This window comes from Rousettus aegyptiacus, unplaced genomic scaffold (genome assembly GCF_014176215.1).
Source record: "Rousettus aegyptiacus isolate mRouAeg1 unplaced genomic scaffold, mRouAeg1.p scaffold_m13_p_13, whole genome shotgun sequence".
In the NCBI taxonomy this organism is placed as follows: Eukaryota; Metazoa; Chordata; class Mammalia; order Chiroptera; family Pteropodidae; genus Rousettus; species Rousettus aegyptiacus.
This window is the reverse complement of record NW_023416288.1, coordinates 68172006-68186240: the sequence shown is the minus strand read 5'-3', so window position 1 is coordinate 68186240 and position 14235 is coordinate 68172006.

The window sequence follows — 14235 nt, the reverse complement described above, 5'->3', positions numbered from 1 at the left end:
TGGCTCCATCTCCTAAGAAACAAGACACTTTGTTTCTTACCAAAAACACACTTACTATGTGCATGCCTCCCCTAGTTCCCAGTGTTTCAATGAAAGAATTTATGAAGCCTCTTGAGGAGGGAGGTCAGGCCATATTTGTAAAAGCGCTTTTTGCTCCAAAACAAAATCGCCCTGTATGAAAATGACATATGCTGTATTCTTATAGCACACTTGAAACAATTCCTGGGCTGAAAGTATTTTTAATATCCTAATTCACCGATGACTGTAATATATAGCTTAGAACTGTTAAGTAGATAATGAAGATAGTAACAGTGGGTCGCAACAATGTGTTGTTGATTCACTGAAATAGAAAAAAAATCAGAGTTCATAGCACAACCTAAAGGTAAAAATTGTTTAAATTGTTTAATGAAGCATTTGTATTAGGTGTGGGTGAGTGTCTGAGTTACAATGTAAATTATATTTCTTAATATGGATTGCAACGTTTAAAATATGACAAATCTCTTCTTTAAAGCACTTGTTAACCAGTTGTTTCACCTACCTTTTTACTTGGCTAGAGGTGGAGGAGGCAGGGGAAGTAACCAGGATTAATGATTAAGTTTAATAAGACTCAGAGAGCTTTGCAGCTCCAGGACGTTTAATCCAAACAAATGTTGCCTTACCTAATAGGTAATGATCATTTATATTTCAAAGACAATATTTATTGTATACTTACTATATGCCATGCTCTTCTCCAAGCACTTTATATATATTGACTCATTTAATCCTCACAATAATTCGATAAATACAAACAGGAGGAGTATGAGACTGACAGGGAAGTTGCCCGAGATGCTCCTACTAGTACCTGGCAGAACCAAGATTCAAAGCCACAGCCTCAAAGGATACTCCTTGTGTGTATTTGAAAAGAAAATTCATCCACTCTTCCTTCAAATGCTGCAGTATTTTATAGAAAACATATACTATGCTATTTCCCATAGAAGGATTACCCAATATTGTTCAATATTAGCTTGATGAAAAGCCTCAGAATTTTAATTGGATCCATTCTCAAGCAGAATATTCCATTAGCTTTCTGCATATGGAGCAGTAGATTGTCTGCAAATACATACGGTCACCAACAAGTCCTCACATTCCCGTAAATTCCTGCCACTTTTACCATCAAGAGGTGGAGTCTGTATTTCTTCCTCTTGAACCCAGACTGGCCCTGGGACTTGTTTTGACCCACAGAATGCCGTGCAAATGATGCTTTATGACACTGGGCTTTGTGGTTTCTAGTTCACTGTCCTGGGATTCAATTACAATATAAAGAAACTCAGACGAGGCTACTGAATGAGGAGAAGCTACCTGGAGAGAAAATGGGAGACCTAGTTAGTCCCAAACCATTCCATCCACTCCAGTTGAGGCACTAGCTATGCGAATGAAGTCATCTAGCACCTTCCAGCCCAGCTGTGCTCCTAGCTGAATGCATCACATGAGTGACCCCGGGCAATAACTAGTGGGGATCACCTGGTTAAGACCAGGCAGCCCACAGAATCTTGAGAAATAATTGCTGTTTTAAGTTGCTAAGTTTTGTGGTAGCTTTTTATAGACTAGTAGATAACTGAAACTTGGAGGAAAAGGTTTGGGAGAAAAAAAATCTGACTAGTTCTGGGAGTAGGGCGTAGGGTTACTTTAAAATATTAAAGGATGCTTATATTGGATTATAAAGTCAAGCCTGCAGAGAGATGATCGGAAACCTGTCTACTTTTTAAAAAACAGCAGGGGAGAAAACAGGAGTAGAATAATGAAAATGAGAGTAAAAGTGTTAAAGTTGATACCTATGCTGGATTAAATACCACGACCCAAAATTAAAATGGTTGCTCAGAATGTCCACAACAATGTGCATTCAGAACTCTCAAATTTCATCCAGCCCAATTGGTATAAACCACAGGACACTAGCATTGCTTCTCTCTTCCCACCAGCTTCTTTCCTGCCAAGCCAGGCCAGTTATCAGTTGAGCCAAGTTGAATCGTAGGGATCTAAATAGACTCCAAATTTCCCAATTTCTCTTTTTTGGCAGCCTGTGTTGCCCTAGTGAGCTGGCTGGACTTTTGCCTAAAGGCCTCACCTCCAATTTCCCTCTTTTCCTCTCATCCTCTGTTTTTGCCAGGGAGAGGCTTAAGACCCAGGTCCATGTCCCAGGCCTCTACTCACTCTCACTGTCCTTTGTGTTGGCATTTTGACCTTTGTCTTCCATTACTCAAGTTATTGCAGAAAGTATAATGGATTATCAAGGAAAGACCTAGTGATATCTCGGTTGAGTACCAGCACTCAAACTCAAGTATGCAATGCAGGTATACAGAGTGTCCTTGAGAATGCCATGTTGGTCCCAGGTCTGGCTGTGATCCAGGCTTGTAGCTACGGATAGGACTCTGGATTTAAAATGTTGCATTAATGTAGTAAGGTGCCTGCACCTAACTTATGTATTACGCATAAGCTTATTGTATGGCGCGTGCGTGGCAGAATGCCGCTATTGTTCTCTGACATATATAAAGCCCATGCGGTCCTCTAGCTCAAAAGCGTGTGCTCCCCGCAATAAAGTTTGTGCCTGCCGTTTCATTCTCATGTCGGTTCCTCAGTGCATTCTTTCAACTGAACATCTCACTACTGAAGGCTTCCCTTCTTGATCAGCTCAGCATTGACAACATAAAATAATTTTTGTATCTAAACTAACTGACCCTATATAAGGATCCTGTGTACTGAAGAAGTACATCAGTGGAAGAGAAGGCTAATATTTATGGGGAAGGACTAGGTCTTTGGACAAAAAAATACTCCTCATTCCTTCGGTGCTAGCATCCCCAAATTAGCTTTGAAACCAATTAGGTGTTCTCAGTTTTGAGGTCACCATGACCCATTTTAACATGATATTTTTGGGTTTAGCTGCAAACAGAAACTTTTTTATTTGTTAACAGTTATATTCGTTTTGGTTTTTAGGAACCTGTAAGGGCAAAATAGTATTGTTTATAAAGCTAGAATTCCTACGTATTTCATGACACATTTGATACATTTATAATTGTAACATAAATCTTATCATTTTAACCATTTTAAGTGCACAGTCCAGTAATACTGAGCACATTCACATTGTTGTGCAACATGCACTTCCATCCATCAATAGAATTCTTTCCATCTTGAAAAACTGCAATTCTGAACCCATTAAACAATAACTCCCAAATCCCCTGTCCCTCCAGCCCATAGCAACTAGCATTCTACTTTCTGTTTCTATGAATTGGACTACTTTAGGTATCTCATATAAGCAAAATAAGTGATTTAAAAAGCTTTAATGCCCAGATTTCATGACACCACATTTGATACATAAGCAGCAAAGTCTGTACAAATATGTAGTTTAATCGATAATAAAATATAGGTAAGATACCACAAAATTATATTGTAACAAATGTATTTTTTCATGAAGGACTAGTTTTCTTCCCATCTATCACTGCTTTTCTAGCAACATACAAGAAAATTCTAGATACCATAAAAAATTGGATTTTTAATGACCTTTTGTATTCTACTCTTTAGAAAATTCTGTTTTGGATTAGGTCTTTTAATAGACCTTTCAATGTGGGGAAATTTGACATTTTTGTCTTAGTTATAAATCATATTAAATGATATACTGAATATGGTAGCCCACATCTAAACTATGTATTGGACTCATGACTACAAAAAAACTTCCCTTTCCCTGAAATTATCTACAAGTGTATATTATAAAGAATTATTAACATTACTAGTGGTTTCTTCAGAAGAATAGTTCATTTTCTACCTCTTAGCAAAATTTCTGACTCAGCATCATAATTAAATAAATACTTTTTTCAAAATCTTTTGTGGAAATTTTACCTGTTTGTAATGTCATAATGCCAAGAAAAAATATGGAAACTGTGGATCGGTCTAAACACACACACACATGTGCACATGCATACACATATACAAACAATATACTCATAGTCTATAAGGTATTTTTAAATATATATTTATCAGACCTTGGGAGAAACTACTTTTTTTACTGCTACAGAGCAAATTGGAAAATGTGACAGCATCCCTACATTCCAATAATTCTAAGTAAATGAATGAATAAGCCTCACATTAAGTCATCTAAAAACACTTTTTTCCACATGCCATTACAGGAAAAAAAAAAAAAAAAAGTCCACTAGAACACTCCGAGAACAAGCAACTGAACAAAGTTTATATTTTCCTAAAACATGATTGTTTCAGTCTGTAACTTCAATTCTTGATTAAGAATTAATATGGGACCCTTTAGTCTAAGTACAAAAAGTTTCACTGAGACTGGTATGTTTATTAAACATTAAGATCCCTGGTTATATTAAATTAAAGTGCATTGTTTGCTTTGAAAGGCAAAGCAGCAGGAATATGGGTAACAATACTATCCAGTTGTTGGTATTGCATTAAGACCTGTTCTCTGGTGGATTTCATAGTCACTAAAGATAATTCGGCAACACTCTAGGAGGCTAAAAAACCATGTGGTAGGAGCTGGTCTAAGAAATCTACATGTAGCAAAACAAATATAACCAAGTGAAACAAAATCTACTCCATAGGTTGTTGCCATCTTTGCCGCGCTATTTTCATGTAGTTTTATAGGGCCTTAAATTTGTCAAACTTTTTTGCTAATATTGCTAATTTCAATATGACCTGTCCAAGAAATTAGATGGAATTAGATTGATTCCCAGAAAATGCCATTGACTTTCAAATCTTACAGGCTATATATATGATTTGTGCAGGGCTATATGATTTGTGCAAGGCTGTATGTGCACAATGCCTTTCTTTGATACACCTGCGACCTAGATAGGGAAGTAGAATCAGCCCACCTATCCGAATTTGTTTCATTAACCGCATTTCAATTTTAGGTCATTTTCTATTGCAGTTTCCTCACTCTTCTCTCCCCCAAAAGGTATGCCATCTGAGCTATTCTGACTTTGTATCCTGGTCAAATAAAGAAGGATATTTATGAGTTCCTAAGCTGTTCATTTTTTGCACCTTTATTTTGAAACATTTCTTGTAGAACTGCTGTAGCCTCGCTGAGGTTTGGTACATATTTTTAAGTGTAGTTTATTTACCCAGAGAAGTTCTGCTCAAATATAGCATCTGGTATTTTGTAGAGTTCTATCCAATAGTCAGATTTTCCATTTCTATTCATGAAGCAAAAGCCAGGGAAATTGCTCACTTGAAAAAACCAGGAATACGAAATTTAACCTTCAGTTTCTATAGATTCCAAAATAATGTCACCTTCTCAAATCCTCTTCTATATATCCAGGACACCCCTCTGTGACCCCATTATTGTTTAACTCATTGAAAGACCTGAGATGGTAGAATTGGGTTGAATTTGGTGTCAGATGAATTTAGATCCTAGTTCTTCTATTACTAGCTGCTAAGTGACCTCAGGCAAATTGCTCAGATTGACCAAGCCAGTTTCCTCCCTGTAAATGGGAACCATAACAATTTGCTCTCAGTTTTTCTTTCTTTCTTTCTTTCTTTCTTTCTTTCTTTCTTTCTTTCTTTCTTTCTTTCTTTCTTTCTTTCTTTCTTTTTCTTTCTTTCTTTTTTTTCTTCTTTCCTTCTTTTTCAGTTGTGAACATTTAGTGTAGTTTTTAGTGTAGGAGATGAAACTCGTTTGCTATATATGGTCCCAGAGAATTCTTAAATTCCCGTTACCCACTTTCCCCATAATCTGCATGCAAAACTTTGGTGAGATAATTAGTTCAGGTTACCAGTTGTCCTGGAACTTTGCATGGTCTTTCTTTACTGCTCTCTAAAACTCTTAGAGCTCATTTTTTCAAGGCTTTATTGTTCAGTTATTTTTTGTGCTACCCTTAGCACATGGCTTTTGCCAATTTGTAGGAGCCGACACATCATGCCTCCTCACCTCCCTTCCCATCATCCAGCCCAGCAGAACTGTCATATCTCCATTACCAGTGGTATACTTCCCAGATGCTCAAGTTCATCATTGGCTTATTCGCCCTCTTCCATTAGTCCAGAGGCCACATGGTTTATCATTAACTGTCTGTACCTGTATCTTAACCTAAACTTCTTACTCTCTCACACCCTTAATTCACATAGCAAAACCTCTCACAGTTTCTCACAGTTCCTTAATGGAGAAAGAACTTCAACTTGTTTCTTACACAAACACCATTGTATTTCCCCCCTCCCCCATTTTGTTTGTTTGTTTGTTTTTATTGTTATCCAGTCATATCTTATCTCTCTCGGAGCCTCTCATACATGGTGGGTCACTTTCCCCACTAAAGAGCTTAATTATAATTTCCTTTTGAAAGCTTCTCATTTGGCATCTTAGTGCATTTCCTGAGGCAGAGGATAAGTATCCCCAGCATCAAAGTAGTGTCAGGCACACAAAAGATTTTCCTAAATGTTTATCGAATGCAAATAATTAATTTGTTCTATAGGATAACTTTGAGTCTCCCCCCAAAATTTAAATACCTTTCACTTTCAAGAGAATGTACACCCACCACCTGGCAACCACTACCCTGTTATCCATCTCCGCGATTTTGCCATTTCCAGAATGTTATGTAAATGGAATCATACGGTATGTAACATTTTGAGATTGGCTTTTTTCGCTCAGCATAATTTTCTTGAGATTCACCAATTTGTTATCCTCAAGGATAAATGTGGAAATGGGGCACAGAAAGAGGTGAGTGTGGTTATAAAAGGGTAATTTGAGGGATCCTTGTGGCAATAAAATAGTAGTTTTGTGTCTTGACTGCAGTGACGGATATATGCGCCAAAAGGTGACCAAATTACATGGAATAAATACACACAAACAAATACAATTAAAACTGGAGAAATCGGAATAAGATCATTGGATAAGTAATCACTGTGCTTATTTCAATATCCTGGTTGTGATATTGCATTATAGTTTTGCATTACGTTGCCATTTGAGGAAATTGGGTAAAGCACACATGGGATCTCTCTTTTATATCTTACTACTGCATGTGAATCTACAATGACCTCCAGATCAAAAGTTTTAGAATACATATGAGGCATTTTTGACTAAGATGGCATTCTTAAGAGTCATGTAATTTGAATACCAATTTTTTTTTTTTAATTCCAGTTGTGGAATTTTGCACCTGCCATTTTAAATAATTCAAATAGTATACATTACACAAGGAGCCTGGGGCCATTGTCATTTTAGTTCCTAAGATAAAAATGGTCCTACTATTATACACAGATGTGGTGGAGACTAATTTCTACAAACAGCTCAAGATAACGATAGACATATTGGTATCTAAGGGTTGCCCATAATAAATTACCACGACCTAGGTGGCTTAAAGAATGAAAATATTTTCTTTCACAATTCCGGAGGCCAGAATTCTAAAATTAAGATGTCAGCAGGGCTCTGCTCCCTCTGGAGGTCCTAGGGGAGAATTATTCTTTCCTTTTCCAGCTTCTGGTGGCTCCAGGCATTCCTTGGCTTATGGATGCAACACTCCAATCAATGTGTCTGTCTTTGCCTGTCCTTGTTGCTCTGTCTTCTCTTCTTTGTCTTATATGGACACTTGTCATTGAGTAGTATGATCTCACCTTAAGATTCTTCATTTAATTACAAATAAGTATCCCTTCACAAGTTCCAGGTGTTAGGATGTGGACATAGCTTTGAGGACATCATTCAGCCTACTACGATGAGTTATAATTAATTCTCTTCATTATTTTCAAGAACTATCCCTTGAGCTCCTAATGAGAATATAATACTATCCTAGGAAAAATGATCCATGTACCATGGTATATATGGGTAGCTTGTAATCACGTTGTGGGGAAAATACACACCAAAGAGCAATGACAGCAGATACAAGGAATGTATGAATAAAAGTGAGGGTAGAGGTCAAGTGCAGGAGATCTGAAAAAGCGGTTCATTGTAAACTGGCTTTAGTTAGAATTTCTCATGGGCTTCATGAGAGAAAAATAGCTTGAGATTGGCCTTTAAAGGTGCTAGATTTCATTTCAGGCTTGATGAAAAATGTGGTAGAAACGACCATCTGCCTGAATACAGGTGTGCAAGAAATAAAACTGACTAGAGCAAATGGCTGATATTGAGGCATATGGCTTGAAAATTTACACGGAGGCTAGATCCCAAAGGAAGAGTAAGATAAAGAAGAGCCATGGAACGTTTCTTAAAAGAGAATGGTGCTAATTGATGATATTTGTGGTACTCTGACAGAGAAGTGCTCAAAGAAGAGATCGGTTAGGGAGCTCTGGCATAGAGCTGGCAAGAAAAGACATAGAGTTCTGAGCTCAGCCAGTAACAGTTGGAATTGAAAACTGAAGGGTATGGGAGATACCAAAGGCAGCCTCTGTTGGGAACACTCAGTCATAAAGGGTCAGAGTTCTCCACAGAAACAGAACCAATACGATAATATAAATAATCACCTCTTGCTGTTATGGAGGCTGACAAGTGCCCAGGTTTGTATGGTGAGCCGGCAGGCCGTAGGCCCAGAAGAGTAGCTCTAATTCAAAGGCCAAAAGGTTTAAGACCTAGAAAGAGTCTTAAGGCAGGACAAAGCCATGTCCCAGTTTGAAGGCAGGTGGGCAGGAGGACTTCTCTTACTTAGAAGAGGCTTAGTCTTTCTGTTCTAATCAGGCTTCAAGTGACTGGGGAAAGCCTGCTCACATTATGGAGAGCAATCTGCTTCACTCCGTCTACTGACTTCAATGTGAATTTTATCCAAAACACCTGCACAGTAACAACGGGAATAATGTTTGACCTAACATCTAGGCACCCTGTGGCCCAGTCAGGCTGACATATAACACTAATCATCACAGGGCTCCACACTCAGAAGGATACTGCTTGGGGTTTAATGCGTTGTGTTTGCCGTCTTAAAATCCTTAATTTTATCTTTGAATCTGTGTTTTTAAGTGAAATACGATGGGGCAATGAAGCAGGTTTTGGAGATTTGGAGCCACTGTTCACCTGCAATCCTACCTATGGAAGACTTCCTGTTTCTCCACGACAGGCTGTCTGCACCAGCCCCCTAAAGCCCTAGGCCAGCAGTCCCCAACCTTTTTTGGCAGCAGGGACTGGTGCTCCTATGAGAACCCAATGTCTAATGATCTGAGGTGGAGCTGAGGCTGTGATGCTAGTGCTGGAGAGTGGCTGCAGATACCGATGAAGTGTTTCTCACTGGCCCGCTGCTCATCTCCTACTGTATGGCTCAGTTCCTAACAGGCCAAGGACCACTACTGCTCTGCGGCCCAGGGGTTGGGAATCCCTGTCCTAGGACATGCTCAGCTTCCTCCTCTCTGCCCCAGCCTGCAACCACTGCTGTACTTTGTCCCCAGTGGGCCCTGGCGCTGGTGCTGCAAGGATCGTAGATGGGCATGCATTCATCTCATGGAGGGGCCTAGAGGCCCAGCCTCAGCCAGAAGGGCCAGGACGTCCTCAGTGAGCAACTGTATGGACGTGAGTTCTTGTCCCTCCCTGGTCTAGGCACTAGAGGATGCAATCTTATGGGTCACTAGCTACTGGAGGTTTGGGCAGAGAGTTTCTCTGATCTTCCCTGGATTCAGCAGCTCGTAGGAGAGGGAATGTGGCAGCTGCAGCCATGGGGAGGGGCCTGAGTGACCCTGTGCCTGGGAGAGTGCTATGTTAAGTCACAGATAAAACACACCATGGAAAGACCATTGAGTTCCTTTAACAGCATCTTATTTCTGCTTTTTGAATACAAGTTCTGCATTTCCATTTTGCACTGGGTCCCACAAATTATGTAGTCAGGAAATACCATAGAGAAAGAAAAAACAGGCTTGTGATTGAATGGATGTGAAAACTGCAGAAACAAAATTTATCAAGATTATAATTTTCGATGACAGAGAAAGTGGAAAGCTCCATTGCCAAAAATTGCTAGTCAGTAAGGAAGCTAATCTCTAAGGAAGGCGACCAGTCACATTTGGCATGTTAAAATGTAACCTCGTGTGTACATTAAGCTGCCAGGACTAATATTCAGAGCCTGTCTGCTGAGTGGACCACAATATACTCCTCATTCCTGGCTTTCAAGCTGTGGAGCTGCCGCCTTGACTCAGGGCGCTCCTCCTCTCTCTAACTAAACCTTCTATTTTTCCAACTCCCCAAACCTGATTCAGTTTAGAATGGGTCATGCGTAATTGTCTCGGGAATGAGGGACTAGGTTAAGTGTCTGCTGTGACATCTGTATATTACCGAAATTCACTTCAATCTTGACAGTGTGACGATACATTTGGTTTAGTTTGATCTCAACACTACGGTAGTCAGTTGCCCTAGTCAGAAATTCATGATTTCGGGTTGTTCGTTCATACCCAGGAAAGGCTGCACCCCAGAAGAGGCTATACCGCAAATGCAGCAGGAGTCTTTACCTCTCAGCCACAGCGAAGACTTTGCTAATTAGTGTACCACAGATTAGAAATTTTGTTCACTCATTAGTGAAATTAGTGGGTTTCTGATATGCATATTTGAAAACAGTATTTTAGAATGTCTCTTCCCCATTGTGCAAACAAAGCATAAGGCTCTAGCAAGCTTATATCTGGAAGAATGATCCCTGAAGATGCTGCCTCTAGGGCATTCCTACCTCCAGAATATCGGGTCAGTTTCAACTGAACCTCTTATGCAAATTGTCTGACAACCGTTTAGAGAACTGGGATTTCATAGAGTTTATGAAACAGTTTAGATAGGTGGTTTTAGGTTCTTTCGTGCCCATTTGCTAATAAACATTTGCTTAATAAATGTATATATGGCAAATTTTGGTCCAAGATTCACTTTCATTATAAATTGTTAGCCAGTTTTAGCAAGAGGATATTAGTTAACCCTCAACCACCTCTGTTGGCAACTACCATAATTATAACAAATAATGTAAACGTTGTAATGAGCTAATTGGCCTGGATAGGTTTAAGCTCTTTATAAACCCACATACCAGTCACATATAGACACCCATGGAGCAGATGAGATTCACTTGGGTATCTTCAGAGTCCAGAGCTAATTGAAATTTGTGAGGTGAGTTTCAAAAAGAAAAGGTCAATAATTTCTATTTGAAACTTGAAAGAGAAACCCCAGGTAAGGAATGGGTTATCTCAACTTCAAAATTCTTTGCAGTGATGTCAAAGTACAAATATCTAGAATGAAGAAAAAGAGGAAATGCCGGAAAAGAATCTTAATTTCCTGGAGTTGTTGGCGGGTCTTGGGGATTTTTTAAAAAATATAAAAGGAGTCCAGAAATATGTAATATAAAATTGCTTTTTTAAAAAGTTTTTCTCCCTATGAGTTCCTTTCTTTTTCAATTCCTTTGCCCCTATGTGCAGATAAGCGTCTGATGAAAATCATGGGATCCTTTCCTTACCCTCCAAAAAAATGTAGGAATAAAGAAGAAACAAGATTCTTAGTCCACAAAAGGGACCACCTAATCTGTAAGCAGCACCAAGCACTTTCTTAGACCTCATGGTTTCCTTTGACAGATTCAACTTTCTTAAAAGGATGTTATGGTTCAAAGTAGCATTTTCCACTTTTGATGTGCCTATTATTTCAGAAGGTATATAGAGTGCCTGAAGCCCCTCCTTGGACGTCAGATTACAATCACCCAAATCACCCTTTCAATTCAAAAGGCAACTAAGCAAATCATTCAACTGGCCAAACACTAAAATACTTCCTGCAAGTAAAATGAATTTCTTGGACTAGGAAAAAGACAATTTCTTATGTAACACTGTTCTAATACTTCTCCACAACATATAATGCAAAGGATTTCATTGAGTTCAGAATTTCGTTTTACAGGGTTAGCATTTTATGACATCTTTTAAAAAAGTCATGCTGCAAAGGCCAAGTGGTTGGTTATTTACATCTATTTGATCAACCGTACTGAAAAAAAAAATATTACTAAACCTATCTGATATGTTTAACTTTAGTTTCTTAATTGAGATAAATTTTAAGACTTTTAGAACTCATCCCTTAACATCTTTGTGTTTTTTTGCATAGTCACTTCTTACTGTAAAATGTCAGTAACCTTAAGGGCCTTTGAATTACACTTAATATGTAATATTAGTATTTCCTACTGCTTTTACCATGTCTTTTATGTAAAAAGGGAAGAGTGTAGAAAGGAAGGACAATATTCTGAGCACATCCTTCAAGTCCAATTTGGGAGGCTCATGTTACTCCTATTAACTGCGACTTCCTTCACATGTCCCACTCGTCACCCTCTCTCACGGATTTTGTATATTACCACCACTGTAAACCAGTCTTCAGGCCATTTGGACCCTCTACCTCTCTTGGTCAAGGCAGAAAAAGAAAAAAATCCTTTCACCTTGGTTACTTCTAAGCAAGTTATAATTTGACAAATGAATTCATTAAGAGGCTAAAAGAAAAAATCGAAATAAGAAAGGGTAACAGAGAAACACAGGATGAGAGGACATCACAGAGGAAAACGGTGTATTTAAAAGTAAACAAGGTTGCGCTACACATGAACTTGGCTGAAAAAAGTTTTCAGGAGAAATATCCAAGCCTAGAAGCAGACAAACCACCGGGAGACCTAACCTCTAGTATCGTTGTATTTTCCCCATAACTAGATAAGGTGGGTGAGCCAATGGGGCTATCTGTCCCTCCCAGAGTCTACTTTTGTTTTTTTTTTTTTTGAGTGTATGTTCTTGTCTATCACCGAGTCTTCAGCTGATTTCCAACTGTGTGTGACTCTTGCTTTCTTTTTTTTAATTTTAATTAGTTTCAAGTATACAGTACATTGGTTAGACATCTATATAGTTCATAAAACAATTCTCCCCAATTGCGCCCTCCCTCCCCTGACCCTCTGCCTAGCCAACGTATTAATGCTAACTGCATTCCCTATGCCATGCTCCCCATCCCCGTGACAATCCATCAGCTACTAATTTGTACTTCTTTAACCCTTCACACCATTCTCCCAGCCATTCAAACCCCTCTCCCCTCTGTCCATCACCAAATTGCCCACTATATTTATGAGTCTGTTTTTGATTAGTTTGTTCTTTTTATTCCTTAAATTCCACATGTAAGTGAAATCATCTAGTGTTTATCTTTGTCTGTCTTAAATACATTCTAGGTCCATCAGAGTAATATCTTTTTCCATCTCCTTCCTTTTAGTCTATGTGTGACTTTTAATCTGAAGTGAGTCTCTTGTAGGCAGCATATGTAAGGGTTTTGTTTTCTTATCCATTCAGCCACTCTGTCTTTTGCTTGGAGCATTTAACTCTTTTCCATGTGAGGTACTTATTTATAGGAATGTAGTTGTTACCATTCTTGATTCCTGTTTTTGATACATGTTTTTTCTTCTTAAAGAAGACCCTCCAACATTTCCTGTAATACTAGCTTGGTGGTGATAAATTCCTTTAGGTAATTTTTGTCTGGGAAGCTCTTTATTTGTCCTTCAACTCTAAATGATAGCTTTGCCAGATAAATTATCCTTAGTTGTAGATCCTGGGTCTTCATCCTGTCTAATATTTTTTGCCAAGCCCTTCTGTCTTGCATAGTTTCCTTTGAGAAATCAGCTGCCAGTCTTATGAATATTCCCTTATAAGTAACTGTTTTTCTCTTGCTGCTTTGAATATATATATATATTTGTATTTAACCTTTGGCATTTTAATTATGATATGTCTTGATATGGGCCTCTTTGGATTCCTGGTTTTGGGGATTCTCTGAACTTCCTGGGGTTTTATGTCCATTTCCTTCACCAGGTTAGGAAAGTTTTCCATCATTATTTCTTCAAACACCTGTTTAACATCTTGATTTTCTTCAGCTATGCCAATCAGACAGATATTTAGACCCTTAATAGTGTCCCATATGCTCCCTAAATTATTTTTATAGTCTTAGCATCTCATCTCTTGCCATTCTGATTGAGTGTCCTTGGCTTTCTCATCCTCTAGATAGGGCATTTGATCCTTTTCTTTATTTACTTTGTTCATTCCTTTGTTTATTCCATTTAATATACTTCTCATCTCAGATAATGTGTTCTTCATTTCAGACTGGTTTCTTTTATAATTTCCATTTCCACTTTTATGTCTTTTATCTTTTTGTTGAAGTTCTCTATACTTCCCAAAAGTTCATTGAGCATATTTATAACCAGTGTTTTGAACTCTGGATCTGTTAGATTATTTGACTCCATTATATCCAGATATCTGTTCTGTTCTCTCATTTGGTTCCTGTTTCTTTGTCTTCCCATTTTGGCTGTCTTTCTGTGTCTGTTTCTATATACTAAGCAAAGCTCC